The sequence below is a fragment of the Lycium barbarum genome, chromosome 4 (genome assembly GCF_019175385.1).
Source record: "Lycium barbarum isolate Lr01 chromosome 4, ASM1917538v2, whole genome shotgun sequence".
Classification (NCBI taxonomy): Eukaryota; Viridiplantae; Streptophyta; class Magnoliopsida; order Solanales; family Solanaceae; genus Lycium; species Lycium barbarum.
This window is the reverse complement of record NC_083340.1, coordinates 36000551-36021185: the sequence shown is the minus strand read 5'-3', so window position 1 is coordinate 36021185 and position 20635 is coordinate 36000551. Positions and strand designations below refer to the sequence as shown.

The 20635-nt window shown below is 35.1% G+C and overlaps 2 long non-coding RNA genes across 4 annotated transcripts; one reads left to right on the top strand and one right to left on the bottom strand.

Moving 5' to 3' along the window:
• Positions 1–1278: 1278 nt before the first annotated feature.
• On the bottom strand, positions 1279–10879 carry LOC132635873 (uncharacterized). Its single transcript, XR_009580792.1, has 2 exons — positions 10696–10879; positions 1279–1862 (listed from the first exon to the last, which is right to left on the bottom strand). It is a non-coding gene; the product is annotated as an uncharacterized LOC132635873 (long non-coding RNA).
• A 265-nt stretch (positions 10880–11144) lies between these two features.
• On the top strand, positions 11145–19517 carry LOC132635872 (uncharacterized). Of its 3 annotated transcripts, XR_009580790.1 has the most exons (4): positions 11145–16797; positions 16999–17079; positions 17320–17455; positions 18744–19517. It is a non-coding gene; the product is annotated as an uncharacterized LOC132635872 (long non-coding RNA). The 3 variants fall into 3 exon arrangements; XR_009580789.1 differs by having other exon boundaries at positions 11145–17079; XR_009580791.1 differs by having other exon boundaries at positions 11145–17079; positions 17316–17455.
• The last annotated feature ends 1118 nt before the right edge of the window (positions 19518–20635 follow it).

Here is a 20635-nt window from a genome sequence, read left to right as displayed (position 1 = left end):
TGATATATGACTTAGAAGTAAGAAGATGATACGTACGTAACAGAAGAACCTTTTTGTTGAAACACGTATTTCAATAAATTTTAAATAACGTATTTGATAAAAGTATTTATTTCTTAAAGTAAATGAATATGAAATGAATTTGATGAATTCATAAGTTTCATCTTCATTAAGTTAATACATTTTAGTTTTTTTGGACAAGTACATCTTGATTTCAAGAATGCATGATTGTATTCATTGTCTTCTTTTGATGAAAGAACTTATTTTCAAAGAATTATTTAGCCTATAAATAATGCTTATTTTCTTTGGAAATAAAAGCAATCCAAAAACACTTTCCCTTGAAAATATTTGAGAGACGTTGATCATAAGGTGAAATCACATATCAAGAATAGAAGAGCAATGTTCTTGAATGCTACTTGTTATGTGGCTTAGTTGAATCTCGAAGATAGAGTTGTCATTTATTCTTCCTTTGCTCGTGGGAGAGACTCCAACTATCTTCAAAAAACGTCTTGACATGCCTCGAAGCCAAGCAAGTCCTAGTTTGGGTCTTAATATTATTATATGTATTCTAACAATTTAATGTTATTTCAGTTCAAGCAGTTGGAAGATACACTACTAAAAAAACAGGATTTTCTGACTTAAAAAAAGGCTATTTCCGACCTCATGAGGTCAGTTTTGGCCAAAAACCGACCTCAAAATTAGGTCGGAAAATAGTGGGTCGGAAATATTACCGACCTCATGAGGTCGGTAAATTTTTTTAAACCGGGTATCAATTAGATAAAGTACCGACCTCATTAGGTCGGTAAATTATATTAATAATATAATGATATGAGTTTACCGTCCTCCTGAGGTCGGTAATTTATATGAATATATAATATATTGTTTTAGATTTCCGTCGTCGAGAGATCGGTATTTCATAATTTCTGCTAAATATTTGTAGAGACCCGACCTCATGAGGTCGGTAATTTGTAATTTTTGGGAAAATTTTGCAGAAAACCGACCTCATGAGGTCGGTAATTTGCAGTTTCTAGGAAAATTTTGCGTAAAATCGACCTCATGAGGTCGGTAATTTGCAATTTCTTGGAAAATTTTGTAGAAAATCGACCTCATGAGGTCGGTATTCTGCAAAAAAATTGGTAGGATCTAGCTGTTATTCCAGCTGCCCCTTGTCAAGATGAAAACAATTTTATATTCAACTAAAATCAGCTCAAAAAGCTGCCAACAATTCACCAAACTACTACAAATACATAAAACGTTAAGCTATTTCAACAAACACATATATTACAACCACCAATACATCAAATTCAATTCGAATTTACTTCAAAGTTGAATCAAAACGTCATTCAAACATTCACAAGAGACATTAAGTTACTTCAACCTTCGCAAACATCAACACAACATTAAACTACTTCAACCTTTGCGTTTTCATCCACAAAACATTAAACTAGTCTACACTAAGTTAGTCTACAACATTAGACTACTTCACCCCTCGCAAACATCCACAAAACACTTACACAATCCACAAATCCACCACAACATTAACATTCAAACATGTCTTTGTGTGTTTGACACGTGAGTCTCATCATCATCCGCACCACTAGATTGAGTATGGGGGTTACGAGCATCATCAGGACACGAGGGAATCCCCCTCGAAGCAAGTAATGCATCTAATTGGGCGCTCATACTGTCAAACTGCACGTCTCTCCGCCTCTCCCTTTCCTCCGAGGCCTATAGCTAGCTAGATAGCTGTAGCATTCCGTAAGCTGTGCCAAACCAAGCCACCTTTCCTCCATTTGTTCTTCTGTCAGCTGTGTGTTGGGTGGCTGAGTACGAAGAAACTTCGCCTTTGAATGTTGATATTGATTCTGAAATTAGAAGGTAAAATTAGCAACCAACTTAAATATCGAATTCAACAGAAAAAACTATCAAACATTTAGTAAACAATCGAAATAGAACATGGTTGAAATCAATACTACTAACAATTCAACTAACAGGGTTGAAATTAATACTACTAAAAGGAAAACAAATCAATACTACTAACATTTTTTTCTTTCCTTCAAATCAAATGCAACATACATTTGACTTGTTAGGATTGCAAGATATAAGCTCTACGATACAGTATACCCATTACGGTTAAATCAATGGCCTTGCATGTCTAAGTGTCTCATCCAGACGTTTCACTCTTTCTAATCCTTCACTAAACCGAGAACAATTTCCAAGAAATTTGCACCATCAACAAGTATTACCATGCTCAAAGAATAAAAAATAAAACTCAAGGGTATAAGAGAAAAAAAGGAGGAACCTCAAGTTCCTATTGCAGAGGATAAAGGAAAGCAGCCTGCAGTTACAAATAATGTGCAGGAGCAAGGTAAAGGCAGAAACAATGCAAGGCAATCAAAACTTAAGCAAGCAAATTATAGAAATAGAAATCATGTCATTAAGGTGTTAGATAGTGGGAAAGTGGTTGGCAATGTGAAGGATTTATACAAATGGCAAATATAATAAGGGAAAGAAACAGGTGAATGATAATGGAAACAAACAAAAGCAATTGGCTGTGCCAACAGTTAAAGAAAATGGTGATAAATTTTTACACTAACAGTAGCTTCTTTTTTGCAGGTTTAAGTTCTACATGGCATCTCAAACTCTTCGGGAAATCAGGAAAGTTGAAATATGACTGTACCAGGTGCAGCAGTTGGATTCTACAGAGGAAAGCAATAATGGGACGAGAATGTGTATTGCTTGTTTGATGGAAATACTTGCTGGTTTCATCATGGAACATCTCATCATTTCACTAAACCAACTTGTTGGTTATTTCATGATCAAAAACTGATCACTACCATTAGTTATAATTCAACCAAAATGAACCCTCATAAATGAAATTCAGAGAAGATTGGCCCCATGGGACAAAATAATCGAAAACAAATCTTTCTCTAAAGACAAGAAGTCAAGAACTAACATTGCACTTGCAGTAAACAAGACTAAACCGCAAAAACTGTGACTGCAGTTAAATTTAGCTTGACCTACGTATAAGCACTCTCCACTATCCAACGTTCTCAAGAAAGAGGAAACAAAAATCTTATACCCAGCATTAGCTAGAAGAACTACTTATAAATGTAATATCGATGACAACCCACAGCATCACTGCGAAGCATACGCGATAGGTTGTATATAAACAATACTCGAATTGTTTCTGAATGCTTGCTTTTTAGACTTCTTGATCAAAAAAATACTCGAATAATGATTATGTCTGTAAGAATTATCCCTATCATTTCAGATTTCCCACTCCAACTTAAATAGCCTGTTGTATAAGATTATGTGAGTACAGGTTATGTAAAAGTCAATAATTCACCGTAATGTGTATAAGCATGCTACATAGAAGTATACAACTACAAGCCTAGTAGGAAAAGAGTAATTAACAAAGTCGACTTAGAACTAAAAGTTAAAGAAGCATAAAGGCCCGATAAAAGGATGGAAATTGGTTCAATACATGCAGACCATGTGATTCTATCCCAAAACCAAAAGCGAAACCCTAACCAATAACATCAATGTGTTATCTCTTCCCCATCAAACGCACTACTGTTCCTTCATCCCATCATCTCAAAACAGTTACAACTAAGACAATCATACTAATGAGCTTGCTATGATTTTACTTGTTGATTATGGCTAAGTTACTTGGACTCTTCAAAAGTGTTGTCACACCCGTGTCGGATCCTCCAAAAATACACTACTTTTGAAGGAACGGACATGCACCCGACGAAATTTTTAGGAGAGTCCGAGTAACTTAGTGTTAGGTGTGGAATTGGCCAAACAAGTCAATTCTTTTGTTCACATAGTCGTGATGTAAGCGCTTACCTCATAATAGTCGTGATGTAAGCGCTTACCTCATCATAGGAAATTCATTCCTATAAATAGGTAGCTTATGGTTCATTTGTAAGATATCATTAAGATCATTTGCTATACACATCCCAAGAGAGAAAAAATCTAAGAGAAATAATCTTAGTGAAAGGCCTAAGTAAGAGAAGGTCTTTGAGAGAATTTTCTGTGGTAAAATTCTTGAGTGTAATTGGGATTGGGGTTGTGAGGTTGAGTGTTGTAAACACTTGTAATATTTCTTCTTTAATAAGATCTGCAGCAGCAACGTGGACGTAGCTCTCACATTGAGGGTGAACCACTATAAATCTGTGTGTGCTATTTATTCTTCGCTTACATCACGGCGTAAGTAGGTTCTGTCTAAGGAGGTTGGTATTTAAGTGGTCCAGCTGTGACCCTCCAATCTTTCCTGGGAACCTGCTTACAAAGGTCGGATTTGGGATTCAAATCCTAACAACTGGTATCAGAGCAACAGGTTGTGTTGTGATTTAGAAACGATGGGAGGCGAAGATGGTACGACGCACGGCATCGGTAAATTCGATGGTACAGATTTTGCGTTCTGGAGAATGCAAATTGAAGATTATTTATATGGCAGAAAGCTTCATGAACCTCTGAGTCCGAAACCAGAGGAGATGAAGCAAGCAGATTGGAATCTCCTCGACAGACAAGTTCTGGGAGTCATTCGGCTGACGCTGTCGAAGAACGTTGCTCACAACGTGGCAAAGGAGAAGACCACCGCAGATATGATGAAGGTATTGTCTGACATGTATGAGAAACCTTCGGCAAATAATAAGGTATTTCTCATGAAGAAACTATTTCATCTAACGATGATGGAAAATGCTCATGTTGCTGCACACGTAAATGAATTCAATACCATTGTAAATCAATTGTCATCGGTAAAAATTGACTTCGATGATGAAGTGCAAGCTCTAATTTTGTTGGCATCCCTACCAAATAGCTGGGAGCCAATGAGAGCAGCGGTTAGTAATTCTGTCGGTAGTGACAAACTAAAGTTCAACGATGTTAGGGATCGTATCCTTGCTGAGGAAGTGCGCAGGACAGATTCTGGAGAGGCATCGACGAGTACTGCTTTTAATGTTGAAAACAGAAGCAGAAATTATGACAGAAACTACAACCGAAATAGGGGCAGATCGAAGTCAAGGAATGGCAGGGGTCAATCCAGACCAGGACGAACATTTGAGTGTTGGAACTGTGGAAAACCAGGTCACTTCAAGAAGAACTGCAGGGGGCCAAAGAAGGAGGACAACAAGGGGGCTGGAATCAACGCTGCTACGGAAGACATTGGCGATGCGTTGTTGCTATCGGTTGACAGCCCGATAGACTCTTGGGTGCTTGACTCAGGAGCGTCCTTTCATACCACCCCACATCATGATATAATGACAAACTACGTGGCTGGGAATCTCGGCAAAGTTTATTTAGCCGATGGAGAGCCGCTAGATGTTGTTGGCACGGGAGACATTAATTTGAAGATGTCAAATGGATCCTCGTGGAAGATTACAAAAGTTAGACATGTTCCAAAGCTGATGCGAAACCTGATCTCAGTAGGTCAGCTTGATGATGAGGGATATGATCTCAACTTTGGTAATGGGTCTTGGAAGGTGGCGAAAGGTGCTATGGTAGTTGGCCGAGGAAAGAAGATTGGCACTCTCTACATGACGACTAGCTGTCGTGATACTGTTGCTGTGATTGACAACACAAAGAAGACAGATTTGTGGCATTGTCGGCTTGGGCATATCAGCCAGAAGGGGATGAAGCTGTTGGTGACAAATGGCTTAATTCCGGAGCTGAAGACGGTGGACCTTCATACGTGTGAGAGCTGCATTCTCGGAAAACAAAAGCGAGTAAGCTTCTCAAGTGCAGGCAGAGAGTTGAAGGTCGAAAAGCTGGAATTGGTGCACACAGACGTGTGGGGACCTACCACTGTACCCTCCCTTGGAGGATCACACTACTACGTGACCTTCATTGATGATTCAACCAGGAAGGTATGGGTTTATTTTATGAAAAATAAATCCGATGTGTTTAGTGTATTCAAAAGATGGAAAGCCATGGTCGAGAATGAAACAAACCTCAAGTTGAAGTGTTTGAGGTCCGACAATGGCGGAGAATACACTGATGGTGATTTCAAACGGTACTGTGCCGATAATGGGATCAAGATGATGAAGACTATTCCTGGAACGCCGCAACAGAATGGAGTAGCCGAAAGAATGAACCGAACGTTGAACGAGCGTGCTCGGAGTATGAGAATACACTCTGGACTGCCCAAGACATTCTGGGCAGATGCAGTCAATACCGCGGCCTTCTTAATTAACCGAGGACCGTCAGTTCCCTTGGATTTCAGAATTCCAGAAGAAGTCTGGAGTGGCAAGAAGGTAAATCTTTCATTTCTGAAAGTGTTCGGTTGCTTATCATATGTTCATAATGATGATACGGCTAGAAGCAAGCTTGATCCAAAATCAAAGAAGTGTTACTTTATTGGCTATGGTGACACCGAGCTTGGGTACCGATTTTGGGATGAACAAAATCGGAAGATCATCCGAAGCAGGAATGTTGTCTTTAACGAAGAGGTACTGTACAAAGACAAGCTGCAAAAGAATTCAGAATGTCAGGACAAGGAATCGGAAATAGTCGATTTGAGGGACTTTCCGGCACCTGAGCCGCAGCCAGGTACAACCGAGCCAGAGGAACAAACAATCCGAGAAGGTGCTGATGAAAGTGTTGATTCTGAAACAAATGAACAGACGCCAATCACAGAGCTGCGTAGATCATCCAAGATCAGGAAGCCGCTTCACAGGTACTCTCCATCCCTCAACTACATTCTACTCACTGATAGAGGGGAGCCGGAATGTTATGAAGAAGCAATGCAAGTCGATGAATCGACTAAGTGGGAGCTGGCAATGAAGGATGAAATGGATTCACTATCGGCAAATCATACATGGGAATTATCCGAGTTGCCAAAGGATAAAAAGGCATTGCAAAACAAATGGGTTTATCGGATAAAGGAAGAACCCAATGGAAGCAAGCGTTATAAAGCAAGGCTGGTTGCAAAGGGATTTCAACAGAAAGAAGGCATTGACTATACGGAGATCTTCTCTCCCGTAGTCAAGATGGTGACTATCAGAACTGTTCTTGGGCTGGTAGCAAAGGAAAATCTACATCTGCAACAGATGGACGTGAAAACTGCATTTCTTCACGGTGATCTAGACGAGGAAATCTACATGCAACAGCCGGAGGGATTCAAAATCAAAGGAAAGGAGAATCTGGTGTGCAAACTTCAAAAGAGTCTGTACGGACTAAAACAGGCTCCAAGACAGTGGTATTTAAAGTTTGACAGCTTTATGAAGAAAGCTGATTTTTCAAGGTGCGAGGCAGATCACTGCTGTTACTTCAAAAATTTTGAAGACTCGTACATGATACTGCTACTCTATGTCGACGACATGCTAATCGTAGGAGCAAACCTACAGGAGATTGATCGGTTGAAAAAAGGGTTATCGGAAGAGTTTGCAATGAAGGATTTGGGAGCTGCAAAGCAAATCCTTGGGATGAGAATCGACCGAAGAAAGGAGGGCATCAAACTCTCACAAGAAGAATATGTGAGGAAAGTTATCAAAAGGTTTAACATGCATGATGCGAAGCCAGTCAGCACTCCCTTGGCTGGACACTTTCGGTTGTCAAAGGATCAGTCGCCGACTACCGAGGATGAGAAGAAGCAAATGGACAAGATACCTTATGCATCTGCAATCGGTAGTCTTATGTATGCAATGATATGTACAAGGCCAGACATTGCACATGCAGTGGGAGTTGTCAGCCGATTTATGAGCAATCCGGGAAAGCAACACTGGGAGGCTGTGAAGTGGATATTCAGATATCTGAAAGGCAGCTCGAGTTCAGCTCTGTATTTCCGAAAATCAAAAACAAGATTGCAAGGGTATGTTGATGCTGACAACGGTGGTGATATTGATAGCAGAAAGAGCACATCCGGGTATGTTTACACCTTCGGAGGTACTGCAATCTCTTGGGTTTCCAAGTTGCAAAAGATAGTAGCTCTCTCTAGTTGTGAGGCTGAGTACGTTGCTATGACGGAGGCCACAAAGGAAATGATGTGGCTACAATTTTTTCTGCGGGAATTGGATCAGGACCACGAGGGAAGTGTGCTATATTGTGATAGCCAAAGCGCCATTCATTTGGCAAAGAACCCGGTTTACCATGCTCGAACGAAGCACATACAACTCCGGTACCATTTCATTAGATCAGCTTTGGAAGATGGAGCGCTGGTGCTTGAGAAGATCGCAGGGAGTCAGAATCCAGCAGACATGCTGACAAAGGCAGTGACAATAGACAAACTGAAGCTATGCTCAACTTCAGTTGGCCTGCACGAAGTATGAAAGTAGGAAAGAGCTGCTGCATCGATCAAAGTGTGAAGACAAATTAAAATTAGTCTTCAAGTGGGAGATTTGTTAGGTGTGGAATTGGCCAAACAAGTCAATTCTTTTGTTCACATAGTCGTGATGTAAGCGCTTACCTCATAATAGTCGTGATGTAAGCGCTTACCTCATCATAGGAAATTCATTCCTATAAATAGGTAGCTTATGGTTCATTTGTAAGATATCATTAAGATCATTTGCTATACACATCCCAAGAGAGAAAAAATCTAAGAGAAATACTCTTAGTGAAAGGCCTAAGTAAGAGAAGGTCTTTGAGAGAATTTTCTGTGGTAAAATTCTTGAGTGTAATTGGGATTGGGGTTGTGAGGTTGAGTGTTGTAAACACTTGTAATATTTCTTCTTTAATAAGATCTGCAGCAGCAACGTGGACGTAGCTCTCACATTGAGGGTGAACCACTATAAATCTGTGTGTGCTATTTATTCTTCGCTTACATCACGGCGTAAGTAGGTTCTGTCTAAGGAGGTTGGTATTTAAGTGGTCCAGCTGTGACCCTCCAATCTTTCCTGGGAACCTGCTTACAAAGGTCGGATTTGGGATTTAAATCCTAACACTTAGGATTATGGTGAGATGGAATCTGAATCTTAGTTCCATATATACTTTTGGTATCAAAAATCTCCAAAGCTAACACACATCTTCAGTACCAATATGAAGCTAACATAACCATTGGTAAACAACTATAGAATGTAACACTGACATTCTTTTGCAATGTCTATATAAGTTTTTTACAATGGCTAATAAAATTTTATAGGTAATGAAATAATGATTCTTCAGCTATAATTCATCTCCTTGCCAGAATGAGTCCGAGCATTAAGTTTAACTCTAGAGTCAGTGCTGAACTGCTGATGAATCCAGTAGCTTCAAAGAAGTATTTCTTTATTAGAGTTTCCTTATCAAAAAAGAAATGAGATAAATGTTGCACTAAATAACTAGGAACCATGTAGAAATTTGTTCCACAAAAGGGCATGCAAAACAGAGGCCAATCTGATCAATCTCACTTTACCAAATCTTATACAGCAAAATGTGCCTTAAACAATAGCTCAAGTGATGTCTTGGACCACTTTGAAAGTTTTCAAACCTTTAATAAGCTTAAAATAAGCGTGAGAAGTGGGGAATCTGAAGTACGCAAGAGATGAGGAAGAAAAAGAATGAGTTTTAGCTCTGCAATCCCTTTTTAATTCTTCAACAAAATGGAACGTTACAATGAAACTTATGTCTAAACAAAGTATAGCACAGACCATTTTTAGTTTTTATCCAGTGAGCTTATTCTAGAGCAGCTCCATGATACATATAATTCCTAAAGAGTACAGAAAATCCTCCGATAAGGAGGTAAAAGTATTAATGACCTCCCACAATATGGAGATAGAGAATGCGAAAGAATTTGGTCTGTGATCCTCTTTTAGATTCTGATATTCATATCATTCTCATCTCACCTCCCCTCCCCCCCCCCCCCCCCCCTCCCAAAAAAAAAATGCAGGTCTTTGCTATGCAAGGAAACACATAAACATAATGGGATGAAAACTGGAAAGATGCTTGTATCACTGACCCTAATCTTGGAAATGAGGTGTTACAAACTGGTTTCATTTCTACAAGGCTAACTATTTTTGATATATATGAACTTGAATGCTACAGTCTCATTGATCCTATTCTAGGAAGGGATTTGAGATATGTGTGCTATATGTTTTACTGGTTTTCAAGGACCACAAAAATGGGATACCATACACACACAAAAAACAGGACAACTTCAAGGAAACATGCCAAACCATTTGCTTGATCTCTTACCCAAATATCGTAATCAAAACATAAGAAAACATGTAGCTAGAAACGACTGAAAGTTAAAGAACACTAAAGTAAAGGGCAAACCGACCTTAATAAAAAATGATCAAACTTCGATCTTAAAAAGTAAGTATGATCTAGCTATCATTAGACTCGTTTTCTTTTAATTAACATCACTCTCACAACAATAGTTAAAAAGGATAGGAGAAATTCTAACTTTGTTCCTCGTGTTTATAATTTTCAGTTATATATAGTTCTAAATTAGATTATTACTTTTCTACTCATTATTCTTGTGAAATGAAACGATATTGCGTCTCGGTTTGATGTAGATTAATAATTAGACCTCTGTTTGATCAAGTTTGAAAATTTACTCAAATTAATACTAGGCAAAAAAGAAAAAGTAATATTGTCAATTCCACAACTAGTAATACTGAGGAACTCCTTAGAACTCTAATTCTAAGTACAGGAATTCACTTTGTAAATCAGAAACAATATTAGGCAAACTCTTTTTTCAATGTCATATCTGAAACAAGGTTTTTTCAGCTGGTCCTCCTAGCAAATTTCTTAGCCAAGAAAAGAAAGAAAGCATACCTCAAATGGTTGGCTGTGGACGGCGACGGAAACGACGGTACTGGGTAGGAACGGCGGCGACGGTGACTGGCAGGAATGATGGTGACATCGACGGCGTTGTTAGGGTTAGAGAGAGAGGGGGAGAGAAAACGTGAGAGGAAAAGAGAGAGAAATGGGAAAGAGAAGGGTTTAATTGGCTCGGTTTTAATTTTATTTGCCTAATTATACCGACCTCGTGAGGTCGGTATATTTAATTATTTTATTTTTAATTTAAAAGACTACCGACCTCACGAGGTCAGTTTATTAAAAAATAATTTTTAAATTAAAAATAAAATTATAATATTTAGCATCAAATAAATTTCCGACCTAGTGAGGTCGGTACATTATTTTTTGAAATTTTGATACAATATTACCGACCCCATGAGGTCAGTTTATTTTTTAAAAAATTGAAAAATAAATATTAAGACTATACTATGGCTTTTAACTTTCTCTTGAAGATGTGAGGTCCATCAAAATCTTTTATTTTTTCATAGAAGAATCTTGAGATTCTTTAAGGTCTGGTTGTTGTGCTGATGGTGAATCACCAAACGTAGCATAAAAATTGGCATTGGATAGAAGCCAAATACTTGGGATCAAGTGTTGCAGAACGCAATCTCAAAATTTCAGATTATTTTGCTGACGTTGACTATGGAGATGATCAATTAGACAACATCAAAGTCATAATCAAAAGGAAAGCTGTCAATGAAATCCGGGTTTCTATCTTCTAAAATCTAATCTCTATTTATTCTCAGCCTATTGTGATTCTTTGTGAAATCTATGCTTGGTAGATGATCCTTATTGTGATAATCTTCAATGATGCACATGATTAGAGATAACATATGATTTCTTTGACGAAGAAAAAATGTGCAAATTGATTTGCATATACATATATGTTGCATACATAAAATTGCAAAATGTGAATTTCAAGTTCTTGAAAGAATATGAAGCATATTATTTGAAAAGATAATATATATGCCTGAAAGCTTAAATATTATTTTGAGATTGTGACAAAATGAAAATATTTCTCCTTATATTATGGAGTTTCTTGATATAGAGCATGAATGTCTGAATCATGTAAATTTTAGATCCATTTGACTCTTGGTAAATAATTGACGAATTATTATTTGTGAAAAAAAAAACTTGTTGGTATCTTACTTGTAATGAGTGCAAGATAATTCAGAAACCTTTCAAAACAGCAGAAAGAAAATTCATACTTTTGAGATTAATTTACACAAACATTTATGAGAAGGATTATTTGTCATATAACCGAAAGAGATATTTATCACTTTCATCGGTGATTATTCAAGATAAGTTTTCAAGATTGTCAGTAGACATGATATGTGTTATTTAAAATCATCATATTTATACATGAAAATTGGTGTACATATATGTTGTGTAAGAAAAATATACTTTCGAGTTGGTATAGTGATATGAATATATTATTGGGAAAATAACACTCTATGGCATTTTGGGTAAAGTATTTACCCGAAATGGCCATATTTGTTTTTCCTTACATTTTTAAGTCTTCATCCCATTTTAAAAAAAAAAAGCTATTACCCGAGATAGCCACCCCCCCCCCCCTTCCCCCCCATATCAAACTCCAAGATGCTAATTTTTTCCTTCCAAATCTCTTTCTAATGTTGGTGTTTTTTTAAGGGTAAAGTGTGTATAAAACACATACACTATGTTACACTTTTAACACTATATAAACACTGTATAAACACTGTATAACACTGCATAACACTGTAGAAGTGTGTATAAACACCTCTTATACGTTATTATACATTTTTGTACAAGGTTTATACATTGCCTTCAATAGGTGTATAAAGTTGTACATTGTTGTATAATGCTGTATATACAAGCTGCGGCCATAATTTGTTGGATCATAGGTTTGTAATTTAAAAATATGGCTATCCAAATGTAATTTTGTGTGCTAAATTGTACATTACTGAAATTTCCCTTATATTATTTGTAAAGATTATCAATACTTGAAAGTCAGAATATTATTTTGAGATCAAGAGGAAATAATATTGATTCCATTATAAGTTGAAGGCTTTTCATGAATTTGGTGCATTATACTCAGCAACAATATGATTTTTGAGTTCCAGACGATGAGAAAGCTCTTGGAATATTGAAAGTATGAGGTATTTGACTATATTTCAAAAGCCAATAGTATACTGGATTTTCCAATATAATTTTGTTGAGTTTAACGACATAAATTTTACTATGTCAGCCCCTAAAAGAAAAAGAAAAAAAAATCTTTGGTGGATACGTTGAACTATTCCAGTATTGATTACGACTAGTTGATGGAATACAAATTTATAGTTATACCTTCTACTTGAGAGGAGATTATCTGGATTAGAAGTATTATGGTAAGTATTCCGATATGGAGTAAGTCGGTGCCATCTTTTATGACTATCTATTGTGATGATAAAACTGCTATATTTTAGTCTTCAAGGGATTGTTACAACAGCAGGTCGAGACGAGTTCATCTCACACACAATCACATGAGAAAATTATTAGAGGATGGTATAGCTTCCCTTTAATATCTCAAGTCCTGGTTCAATTTAGCAGATTTTTCGTCTAAAATTTAGACAAATAATTGGTGCTGAAAATCTATAAAGGAATGGGAATAAAGCCTGTTGAAAATTAATTGTACTTTATGGGAGCCCTACCTACTAATGCAATCTTAGGTTCAAAGGGAAAAATAAGTAAAGTTACAATAGTGGAGCACATCAATGAAATTCCCAAATCCTAAAAGACTGAGTAGATGTGCATAGGTTGAGATTCTTTTCTCTTAATAAATCTATAAGACCGATCTCAGTTGGAGTTAGTAAGAACACTCTTGATAGAATTACTGATATTCCTACTAAAGAGGAGGATGGGATTATATTCTCTTAATAAGTCTATAAACTAGTTTCGGTTGGAGTATGTAGGAACGCTCTTGATAGATTTACAGACACTTTGCTGTAAAGGAGGATGAGATTAAATTCTCTTAATGAATTCATTGACTATTTGGTCGGAGTATGCAAAGTTACTCTTGATGAATTCACCGCGCTAAGTGCGAAGTGGAGGCCGCTTCAATACGATTTTAGCAGGAAAATCTTAAAGCACTTACATAAAAGGATTCAGGACACATGGCTATAAGGTGTCCAAGAATATTGATTTTCACCAGAACATAGTAATGTGCGTGAAAAATTTTCTACTTCATTCAATGAACTTCTTAGTTCAAGATTCATTCACTACGTAGCAATGATTTAGAAAGTCTTCACTAGCTAATGATTCAAGTCCAAAAGACACCATTATTGATGCATGTTACTAGATTAATGTCTCATAAATTTTCAAAAATTTCTTGAAACAAGGGTTTCAATAAATTTTATAACGTATTTGATAAAAGTATTTATTTCTTAATGTAAATGAATATGAAATGAATTTGATGAATTCATAAGTTTCATCTTCATTAAGTTAATACGTTTTAGTTTTTTTGGACAAGTACATCTTGATTTCAAGAATTCATGAATGTATTCATTGTCTTCTTTTGATGAAAGAACTTATTTTCAAAGAATTAGTTAGCCTATAAATAGTGCTTATTTTCTTTGGAAATAAAAGCAATCCAAAAACACTTTCCCTTGAATTTGAGAGACGTTGATCATAAGGTGAAATCACAGATTCAAGAATAGAAGAGAAACGTTCTTGAATGCTATTTGTTGTGTGGCTTAGTTGAATCCCGAAGATAGAGTTGTCGTTTAGGAGCCGTTTGAACATGATTTCATCTCATGAGATGAAATCGTGAGATGAAATCATGTTTGGACATGCAATTTGGATATCTTAAGTTGTAGTTTTTTTTTTTTTTTTTTTTTTTTTTTTTTATAAACATAAAACCCCCACAAGTTGTGAAAACCATAAAAAATTTTCCAATTCTTATACAATCTTACCAAATGAGTAAATCATAGTTCATAATAAAATTAATAGCTACTAGAAGGCCTTTCTAAAAAATACAACATCAATTGATCAAATTTTAGTTCAATAAAAAGGAAAATTTAACATGAATAGTAATGTAATTACTCTTTAATATAATCCCCCCACATGGTAAACATGATTGATAAATATATTTTATCAACTTGCAGACTAATATTTAATACAAATGGTTGGTAAACATAATTGATAAATATATCTACCAACTTATGAGTCTTTTTTTACAAAATATAAACGTATGAGTCAAATTTTACATTTATATTTTTTGAAATCATGATTTCAAATCCCAAATCATGTCTTTTTGGATGATTTGGGATTTCATCTCATGAGATGAAATTGCATGTCCAAATGCCTACTTATTCTTTCGTTTGCTCGTGGGAGAGACTCCAACTATCTTCAAAAAATGTCTTGACGTACCTCGAAGCCAAGCAAGTTCTATTTTGGGTCTTAATATTATTATTATATGTATTCTAACAATTTAATGTTATTTCAATTCGAGCAATTGGAAGATAATAGTATCCTTGTTCTAACACTTTCTTCAAATAGTTGTGCTTACTCCTTCTCCTTGCCACTACTTTCTTCTATTGATTAGTTATAGTGTTTATTGAGTATTTGTGTCAATCTTATTACATACATTAGCATCAATCTAAATGCATTCACTTAAAAGGATTACATCAACTACAATTAAAGAACTAATATATATATGTATCCACCAGAAAGATGATGCTTATATTGAAGTGATTTACTAAACATAATATTAAATATTCTAGCCAATTTATAGCCTCGTAAATCTGTATATCCAGCGTGTATTATCTAAAGTGGTATGCTCGATATATTTTACAAAATTTTACGTACTTTTCCTTCCAGAACATTATTGATAGCCATTAAGAATTTAAAAATAATAATTAAGGTCTAAGAATGACAAGTTGAGTTGATGTTCCATTTATTTATTTTTTTAAAAAAGGCACGGGTTTGGGACGGGTCATTAAATCTCGGGTCGTCATATTTAGGCCCATAAAAGATGTAAGGGGTCCAAACATTTTTTTTTTGTGAGGATTGTCCTTCAAAAGCACTGGTAATTAATTTTTGGCCCTCAAATTGGTGGTCTATAATGTTTTACCTTCGTCTATTACCCCAAGGTTCTGGGTTCAAACCCCAGCTCAGTCAAAAAACAAAATGGAATTTCGCAAGACAGAGGTTTAGAAAACTCTGCCTTGCATTTTTTTTTAATTGAGCCGGAGTTCGAACCCCAAACCTTATGGTATTAGGCGAAGGCCAAAAATTAAAGACCACTAGTTTGAGGGACAAAAATTAAAGACCAGTGCCTTTGAAGGGTAATCGTGCGAATGATCAGGGTCGAAATAGGTAAAATTTAGGCCCAAACTGACCAATTAATAAGTTAAAGTACTGCCACCTTTTGAATCCAGTTTTCACCCCGATTATTCGTTATCAATTTAGTAACTTAGTTTCCTATGAATTTCCCTATAAACAAAATCTACATATATTAAAAGTACGAAGGGCCTTAGAAATGTTGACGAAACTTTTTACCCTTCATTAAAAGTCTCCCAATAGACAAATTAGTCATTTACTATTTTTTTTTAAATTACTATTTAATTATATCATATATGTCCTAATACAATGTGCAAACTCTTTTTGACGGCAATTACATGCCTCTAGGTATTAGTGTTTTATTGGATACCATTTTTTCCTTATTTAAAGTAAGTGGGAGTCCTAATTGCACGTAGGTTGTACCTTTAATTTAATAACCTTTTATTTTTTCCTCCTATTCATTAATTTTCCTTATATTCATTAATAGGTTTAAGTTTTATACATACAACAAAATTAATTGCTTTTCATGCAAGTCAAGCTGGTCTCCAATTCCTACTCAGTATTTGATGAAATTCATCGGGAAAAAATAAATTCCCGATAATAGAAAGTCTTCCACATCAAGAAATCAATGCTCTTAATTTTTTTTTAACCCAGCTGCAAAATCAATCGCAAGCAAGTAAAGGAAAACGTGAAGATAATTGAACAGAAATTAAAACCCAGGAGCTCATGGTTACTGCCGAATTGGTAGAATTTCAAAGTTTTGGTTTAGCTTTAAAAATTGTAAGTTCAGTATCATGTTTAATTTTACTATGTTCCTATTGAATTGAGAAATTTTTGTTTTAACTTTTGTTTTATATATTGTAAGTTTCTCCGAAACTGTAGTAGATGTTATTTGGTTATCCTGACAAAATTTTGGTGCTTATATTTGTTCTATTGTCGCGACCGATATAACCATATATTTTGTCAATCTATTGTAATTAGAGCTAGGAGGAATTTTTGGAGGTTAAGGATGAGTAGATGACGATGAATCAGTAAGTCCATCGTGTGACTCTTGTATCAGAGGTATGTCGAAGTATAGATTACATATACACATCTTTGTAAGTTCTATTATTAGTTGTACATGCAACATATATATCATATAGGAATCCTTTTTTCAACTACAATTATTCATCTTCTTGGATTTTCTTTACGTCTTCTGCACCACTTCTGAACCTATATAAGGAACCTTCCCGCAACATGAAGACATCAACCTAGTATATGCAATTCAAGAATTCTCTAATCCTTTGTCTTTTTTTAAGGTAGATAAAAGCTTCAACAGACATGGAGGTGGATCAATGTGAAATCATACTGCTTTAACTTTTAACAGGAGCAAATTTTGCAGTAGCTCGCTCAAGTTCATCTTACATTAGCATGTTCAAGAAGTGCAATCTAAAACTTAGTAAGCTACAAATTTTCCTCACTACCTTTGTCTGTCTCAATACTCTTTTTTGGTAAGGTTTCAAGTTTCTTATCATTTATTAGAAATAAGTTGTAATTTGTAAATAAGTTGTAATTTGTAAGGTAAGACGTTGCTAGCATGACTGTCATATCATCTAGGAATCTTTGTTGCGTCTAAAATCTGCACTTTTGTAAGCTTTAAATTTTATTTATAAGTTAATTAAATATTTTTAAGTTATTCATATATTAAAAATCATTACTTTTAAATATAAATTTTGCAATAATTGCTAGGCTACACATGCAAGGCGTGTATTCTAAATTCCTAAATATTGTTAGTTTCTATATAGTTTAATTAAGGATTTTGATTTCAAATTCCTAAATATTAGAAAAATAATTAAATTACTATTTTATCTAATATAAATTGCAATTACGAAGGGTAAAAAAACCAAAAACACGAAGCACCTCAGCAAAATGTCATTTGCCTTTTTTACCATGTAAAAATAGTTTTCATATTGGTTAAGATCGCAATTTAATTATTTTCCTACTATTTGTGAATTTGAAATCAACTAAAGTTTTGATTATTCAATCTTTCCTTATTTAAACTATGTAGAAACTAATAATATTTAGGACTTAAAATCAAATAAGATTTACCTTATAAAAGAATTTACTTTTTAAAATTATGTAGCATATTCATAAATTATTTCCATGTTACTTTTCCTTATATAATACTCCGATATTTAGGACTACTCAATATGTACGATTTTGGAGTCCAACTTATAATAATAGAAGTATTTAAGTTGCAACTTAATTTTACTTCCACTACGACTCATGTTATCCCTATTGTTCTAATTTACGTAATTGAACGATTCTCCAATTATTAACTAGACGGGTAACTTCTTTTCAAAACTTTTCAAAAGTTTAAACCTTAAATAAAAAACTATCATACATTATTTCAATCTTTAAGGATGTCGGCTCTATTGATGGACTCATTAAAAAGGACTCAATATGAGCTCATGGTTGATGGTCGATGGTGAACGAAGCTATATATTTCAGTGAAAGGTTGTTATTTGGTTCAAGGTTGATAGCAGGCTTCACATAAATGATATTTTCCTCTTGAGCTCATCCAGAGGTTTGTTATCTTAAGTCTCATGAATCAAAGTACGGTCATTGATGTTCGGCCTAAAAATGCATATATTTAGCCATTATTGTCTCACATTTTAGTACTTTTAATTGCCTTTTGAGTATTAATTATATTGAATTGTGCTTAATATTATATTTCTACAATGAAGGAATAAAATGGTGTGAAGATGAAGAAATTTGGAGCAAATCAAAGGAAACACGTGAAGTTGCGAGAAGGAATAGAGGCGTGATGAACTAATGATTAATACTCATGATCTAATGGTTGGATGAAGAAAATATTTTAAAGGTAACAAGTGCAAATTGATTTGAATTGAAGCAAGCAGCTTAAAGAAGTGCACTACGAGTTGTCTACGTGGCAGAAGTGCAAAAAAGGAACAATTGAACTATTGAAGTATGCTAACATATGGGAATTTAAATAAGGGGAAAGATTGCATGATTTTGTGACAATTAACGCTTGTGTATGTGGCAAAGGAGGGAGTAATGCAATTGAAGTTTAACTGCAAAGGGGATTGGAAATATACCTGGACAGTTGGCGATGCGGTGAGATCGCAAGGAAAACACGCCTTTGAAACTTTTCCTGCCTGCGGCGCACTTTTCCTGGTCCTATTTGAATTTGGTTTTTAAAAGACCGGGCCTTTTGATACCCTATAAATATATTTTACATGGTTTTTACATAACTTTGGATAACTTGAAACCCTTAGTTAATAACTTTGAACTTAGAGAGAGCTTGGAGTCGCTGTGGACGCAGTATTACAGGGTTTTACCTTCTTTTCTCTGTAGTACTAGTTTTTACGTTTTTATTCGGATGATTTGTTGTTTTTCGTCCATGTCTATGTTGAGCTAGACATTATAGTTCTAGGGTTTTGATACAAACATGAAAGTTGTGGTTTGATTATCGTTTCTATCTATTGATTTTTCATCTTTGAGTTATTTATTTATTCTTGATCTATATTATTTGATTATTTGACGAAATAGTTAGACACTATCTGTGGCGTGTGAATTAAACTAGGGATAGGGAATTTGCATACGTAATAAGAATAAATAGAGCTTGTTCGATATATCGTTTCACTAATCAGGATAAGAATATACCCTTTAGCCTTGCTTAGTTGAATACGGAGAAGTAAATGCGTTCTTGTTACTTCGGGCAACCATAGGAATATTGACGTTATATTAGCATCTACAGGCTTGTGAGCAACTCGGAAGATACTCATAAAGTTATAATTAACCCGTCAACTAGTAACCCATAGGTAGAACGATTTGAAGACTCAACTGCATTGTTAGTGGTCATAGCCCCTAGATCTATCTCTTCTCCGATAAAAACCTGCTCTTTCTTAGTTGAGGTTCATTATTTGTTTTATTTTATTTTTAGTTAGCTAATAATTGTATGTTTGGATTTAATTCTTGTTTATATAATTAACATTAGTTTAATTTAGTAAATATTTAATCATAAGTCCCTGTGGGTATGATATCTGGACTTTAAAATCCTATATTTTTTGTACGATCACGTATACTTGTGTGTGCGTTTGGGTGCAACAATCATCTAATTTCTTTTTATTATTCATGTTTTACATTCTTAAGGTCTCTTTAATACAATAATACTTATACTTCTAGTAGTGTCTACTTTGCCTTCATCGGTGAATTGTATGTTATGCACCACATCTTATGAAGTTTTCAAATTATATTAATTGTTACAATATTTGTCGGTCTTTTCAAATTATCTCATATGTTTCGTTTTGATAGGTCTCCACAAACCTTTCAATTCGGGATACTCAAAAATAGAATTATGGTAAATTTTATGTTCTTGAATACTAAATTGAGTTATTTTAATATATGCTACATTTGGTTGTTGATCACATTTAATACTTTGAATGTGTTGTAGGTATAGGACGACTCTGTTAGAATATTTTACTTTCAAATATAATAGGATTTGGGTTTCCAACAGAGGTTATATTTGAGTTGATTAAACAACTGATTCGCGTTAAAGTAACCAAAAGCCAAGTCGCATAATTTTTGAAGTCTACAACTTCCAGCTTCACAACTT